Source organism: Lampetra planeri, chromosome 1, assembly GCF_965212315.1.
Source record: "Lampetra planeri chromosome 1, kcLamPlan1.2.h2, whole genome shotgun sequence".
NCBI classification, from domain to species: Eukaryota; Metazoa; Chordata; class Hyperoartia; order Petromyzontiformes; family Petromyzontidae; genus Lampetra; species Lampetra planeri.
Genome location: NC_136107.1, coordinates 17,407,140 through 17,413,139, shown reverse-complemented (window position 1 = coordinate 17,413,139; position 6,000 = coordinate 17,407,140). Strand labels below are relative to the sequence as shown.

The following is a 6,000-nucleotide window of genomic DNA, read 5'->3' as shown; positions in this document are numbered from 1 at the left end:
TTCCTGCACTACCATCTTCCGCCGCTCTGGTGCAGTGGCCTTACTCCAAGCAGCACGGCTAGTTAGCCCAAGGCCTCCTCTCCCTGGCTGAACATGACCCACAATGTCAGCATGTCTGAGGGCTGCTGTTGCCTCCTGGACTGCTTTTCCTGGCCTCCATTTGCGCCCAGTTGCCAAGGTCGGCGCGTTGTTGCTCACCACTGGGTCTCGAGATTCATTCAGTGTCATCTGGAGCCTGGTTTTTGCACACTTGAATTCCTCTGTTAGACTGGTGAGGGGCAGCTTGAGGACACCATCTCCATAGAGGCCTATGGTGGTAAGGCATCGTGGAACTCCGAGCCACTTCTTTAAGTAGCTCGTGACTCCTCTTTCCATCTTCTCCACTGTTGAGATTGGAATCTCATACACTGCTAGGGGCCACAACACCCGGGGTAGGAGACCAAACTGCAGATACCAGGCCTTTAACTTTCCAGGTAGCTGGGTGTTGTCGATGGACTGTAGGCTACTACTGATGTCTTTGCGCAGCTGTTGCACCTGGTCTTTGTCCTTCAGGCTTGCATCATACCACCTTCCAAGGCTTTTTACCGGCTGCTCAGACACTGTTGGGATTTGGTCATCTCCGATGAAGAATTTCAGGTCACAGAGTACTCCCTTCACAATCGAGATGCTGCGTGAATTGGATGGTTTAATCTTCATACGGGCCCAGCTGATGTTCTCCTCGAGTTTTCTGAGCAGTCTCCTGGTGCATGGGACAGTGGTGGTCAATGTTGTAATGTCGTCCATGTAGGCTCTGAGTGGAGGGAGGCGAAAACCAGAGTCGACTCGCTGTCCACCAGCAACCCATTTTGAAGATCTGATGATAACCTCCATTGCCATTATGAATGCCAATGGAGAAATGGTACATCCAGCCATTATACCTACATTCAGGCATTGCCATGAGGTGGTGAACTCTGAGGTGGTGAAGCAGAACTGCAGATCCTGAAAGTACGACTTCACCAGGGTTGTGATGGTGTCCGGTATGTGGAAAAATCTGAAGGCAGACCACAGGAGTTCATGGGGCACAGAGCCAAATGCATTGGCGAGGTCGAGGAAGACTACATGGAGGTCCCTTTTCTCCACCTTGGCCATTTGGATCTGGTGCCAGATCATGCTGGAATGTTCCAAGCAGCCAGAGAACCCTGATATTCCTGCCTTCTGTACAGATGTATCGACGTACGCATTCCTTTGCAGGTACTCGGCCATCCTCTGGGCAATGACCCTAAAGAAGATTTTACCCTCGACATTCAGTAAGGAGATTGGGCGGAATTGGCTGATGTTCACTGCATCCTTCTCCTTAGGGATCAGGACCCCGCCTGCCCTACGCCACACTTTGGGTATTATCTTCTTTTGCCAAGCTGTTCTCATAAGCCTCCAGAGGAACCTCAGGACGTCTGGTGCGTTCTTATACACTTTGTACGGGACTCCATTTGGCCCCGGGGCTGATGCTGTTCTTGCCCTTCGAACTGTGTTTTCCACCTCTTTCCATGTCGGAGGGCTGGTCTCAATATGATGTTCCGGGGGTTCAATGGGTGGGATATCTGATGGGATGGCCAGATGTTCATGTTGCTTTGAGTCAAAGTTTGTTGTTCTCAGGTGCTCTTCTAGGTCTTTCTTTGTTGTTTTTAGAACTCTACTTTTTTCCTTCGTGAAGAGACTTTTAAGGAACTTGAAGGGATCTTTATAGAATCGAGTTCTAGTTTGTTCTTTCTTCCTTCTGCGTTTCCGTAGGTTCTCTGCTCTACGGAGGGATGCCAACCGGGTTTTGATGTCAGCCTGAAGTGCCTCTATACCCTCCTTTTCCACTTCCGAGGCTTTCTTCCACTGTTTCTTAAGCTGTCTCCTTTCTTGAACGAGGCGCTTGATTTATTGTTGCCTCCTGGAAACTGGTTGGGTTGGAACCTTTATCCCGCCTTTTGCCTTTTGCACTCCAAAGCTTTCTGCCCTGTACTCATAGATGATGTCCCCCATCCTCTCCAACTTCTTCTCCACTGTGCCTCGAAGTTTCTCGAGGGTAAAGGTAAGGTCAGTATTCACTGTTTCCCACAACTTCTTGTCACTGGCGCTAGGCCACTTCACATACGGTCTGTGCCCTGGTAGTCTCCTCTCGACTGCAGGTCTGGGAGGCTGGGTGAGTTCCACTCCTGTTGTTGGTTCCACCTCAGTTGTTACTTCGGTGCTTCAGTTTACGTCCTCCATGACAGTGGTACTGATGCACTGCAAACTATGGTTTGCGTCCAGTTGCTGTGCTTCATTCGACTGATTTGATTGCTTTCGCAGAAAGTAATCAATGCGAGGCCTCTGTCTCTCTTTACCCAAACACCCCTTCTTCCCCTGGTGGATCCTCAACCCATGGTGTGATGCAACTTTCCTCCAACCACAGACACATACCTGCATCTGTTTGTGGCCCGCTGTTGCAGCTGAACTTGTGACAGTTGCTGTGGTGTTCTCTTGTGCTGTGCTCTCATTACTCGTAGTCGTTTCCGGTCCAGTCGTTACCATGTTGTCAGCCGATGAGTCATCTTCCGCCCCCGCTCTCGCAGACTCTAGGGGTATTCTCGTATGTTGACTTTCTGTAGCTGAAGCGGGTGTTTCCAACATACTGCGAAGCATGGGAAACTACAGAAATGGGAAGCTAACCCATGACTGTCCCAGTGGGTTCTATTCCCTCCTGTCAGCCGTCTCTCCATGCCGCCACAAGGACCTTCCCCTGTTGTCAGCTGATCTTTCTCTGTGTGTGAGTCTATGTGTGTGTGTGAGTCTATGTGTGTGTGTGAGTCGCTGTATGTGTGTACGTCGATATGTGTGTGTGTGACTCCATGTGTGTGTATCTCAATTGGATGTGTATGTATGTGTGAGTCCATATGTGTGTGTGTAAGTCGATGTGTTTGTGTGTCGATATGTGTGTGTGTGTCAGTCCATGTGCGTGTGTGTTAGTCGCTGTGTGTGCGTGGTTCCATGTTAGTTAGTATAAGTCCATTTATTTGCATGTCTGTTGGTACTTGTGTGTGTCTGAGTCCATGTGTGTGCTTTATTGACCTGGTCAAGGCCTATTATACCATCAGTAGTCTTGGCCTCTGGGTTATTCTTCGTGCTTTCGGAGTCCCTGACCCTCTGCTCACGATCCTTAAGGACCTTCATGATGGTGAGCGGCCCCGCGTCAAACTACGTGGCCGTGAGTCAGAGCCATTTCCTTTACACCTTCGGGTGCAACAGGGATGTCTGGCTCCCACATTATTTTACATATATTTTTACCACGTACTTCGGAGGAATTACTATCTGCTACAGATACAATGGGAAGCTGATCGATGCCCAGGTTCGGTCAAGGGATGGCTCCCTATTGCTCAACCACGTTATGTATGCCGATGATCTGCTAATTGCTGCTCACTCGGAGGAGGAGTTCGAGGTGCTGCCACCAAGAGGTGGGGCCTTACCATCAGCCCCACCAAAACCAAGCACCTGCCTGGGTATTTTGTACCATCGGACACTCCACCCCCACAACTCCCAATTGGTGATGGGGCAGTTGTGGAGACAGTGGAGAGTTTCCCATACCTTGCCAGTGTGCCAATGACCGGCTCCGGTTTAACAGCAGAGGTCTCACTCCGAATCATTCGAGCCACATTATCTTTTCATTGGTTGCATAACACTGTGTGGAAGCTACCTTGTCTATCACTCGCACGAAACTTCAAGTATTCTCGGCCACGGTCATTCCCTCCCTTCTCTACACTTGCGAAACTTGGACCCCCCCTAATGGAATGTCTTCGCCGGTTAGAAACATTTAGGATAAACTGCCTACGATCCATCCTGGGTTTAACCAGGCTGCATTGTGTGAGGAGCTCACAAATCCTTGAAAGGTGTGGACAACGTCCCATCCGTGAGCTCCTCCAGCAGGCAAGGCTGCGTTGCTTCAGTCATGCAGCCTGCATAGCTAGCCACCGCATGCCTAAACAGCTTTTGTTCGGTCGGATCGAGGGGGTTAAACGGGCGCGGCACGGGCTAGAGAAGACATGGAGTAATGTGGTACAAGGAGGACGTGTAGCTGAGTCGACTTGACGGTGACTGGTACCAGCCGTGTCAAGATCGGCCTCTGTGGAGGAGGCTCCTGAAGGACGCTACTGGGCAGTTGGAGGCAGTCGCCCTCCAACAACAATGGAGGGCGAAGGAGCGACGCTCACAACAACGAGCGGAGCGCCGGGTGGCTAAAGCACAGCAAGTTGCCACAGTAGGGGCCACAGGTGGTGCATCAGCCAGTCGTCTCAGTCAGTCGACCTGTGCCATCTGGGTCTGCCCCGTGACCTCCCGCTAGCGGGCGTTCGACACTTCACGTGGCCTCAAGGTGCACATAGCCTGGCACAAGCGTTGTGGTCAAGTCACCACCAGTTACTGGCGAATGGCGGTTGTTGTTGTTCAGTCTATGTATGTATATGTGAGTCGATATGAGTGTGTAACTTTATGTGTGTGGGTCAGTCGATTTGTGTGTGTAACTACATGTGTGTGTCTGCCTTTTTCACCCGGGCAATGCCGGGTACTTACCGCTAGTAAATGTTATAAATGTCCAAATTTCCCTTGGCAGAAAAAAAGTTCCTTGCTCCTGAGTTAAAACATTATCCATGTGGGGAGAATGATGCAGTGCCAATTTGAAATGTCTATTGCTGGCTGAGAGCTATCATCAAAAGATACACGTCATTCCATTTCTTGTTCAAGAGGAGAGGCAATTTGATTTGAGACTTTGGGCACAAAATCAGCTTCAATTATCCTTGATCTATCCACCGCTGGATGAAGGCGTTCTCAATAAACTTCGCATTATTTGCTTTCATCCAGCTCGTACCTAAAAACTTGGTGTTTAAATGTGATGAACTCATGTGTCAAGGTGTACAACAGGTGTGTGTGGTTGCGCCGCTATAGCATGGCACGAGGTCAAATCTAGGGATCTCAATGGTAGTTCTGTGATATCTGTTTCTGCAGGCCGTTCTTTCACATGGGGGGGGGGTGATGAAATCACATTTTAAAATAAAATTGGCTTAAAAATGTTTTTTTACGTCAAACACTAAGCTTATTCATTTTCTTTTCGGAGGTGGCACCCGTTAAAATGCCATTCCTGCGACTGCATTTCGGCGTGGAGAGCCCCGCGCTACTGCACGGACACAGCGCTGTGGAGCGGTGGGATAGCGGTGGCGGCTGTGGTTTTGGTGGTGGTGACGGAAAGGACCATGAGAGCCACATCTTCATTGTGGGAGGCAGCGGGAACTGCTTCTCCTTCGGCATGCACCTCAACCCGCGCCAGCTGATACTCCGCCTGCCCCCAAACCCCCAAGACAACACTCAGGATGCAGAGATAGCCTTATCACCTTTAATCTTTAACCCAGTAAACATGGATCATTGGACCAGTGGTGGTTCAACGTCGGGCCAACATTGGTCCAGTGGGTCCAATCTCATTGGAGGTAAACACGATTGGTTATGTACGGTGCGAAAGAAGGTCAACATATACACATGCCAATGTTGACCCAACGTTGGGTACCTGCTTGAGCCTGGCAGTGTTGCTGCAGGAGCTGTGACTGAAGGATGAACACATCTTAGTGCTAACACGTAGAGTAGAGCTTTCATTGTTATTCGGTGTAAATATTTACCCCTTGTATGTGTGGTGGATATTCTCCAGGTACTCGGGCTTTTTCCCAATGAAGCCATATACCCGTGGTAGGTCTTTCCCAAAATACTTCTGAGAAGTCTCGGTGAGGTTTTCCTGAATTATTAAAAAGCAATAAATAAATTAACGTGTGATCTTCACAATTGTGTGTGTGTAAGTCCACGTGTGTGTGTTAGAGTCGATGTGTCTGTGTGTGTGAGTCGATTTGTGCCTGTGTAAGTCGAAGTGTGTGTGTCGATGTATGTATGTGTATTAGTCGATGTGTGTGTGTAAGTCGATGTGTGTGTGTGTGAGTCGATGTGTGTCGGTCGATATATGTG

At 49.5% G+C, this 6,000-nt stretch overlaps 1 long non-coding RNA gene across 1 annotated transcript in view; it reads right to left on the bottom strand.

Annotated features, from left to right (window-relative positions):
• Nucleotides 1-516: 516 nt before the first annotated feature.
• LOC144719284 (uncharacterized) overlaps nucleotides 517-6,000 on the bottom strand; it is a 48,377-nt gene continuing 42,893 nt past the window's right edge. The window contains exon 2 of the long non-coding RNA XR_013585578.1: nucleotides 517-864. This is a non-coding gene — a long non-coding RNA (uncharacterized LOC144719284). The remainder of the gene's footprint in view (nucleotides 865-6,000) is intronic.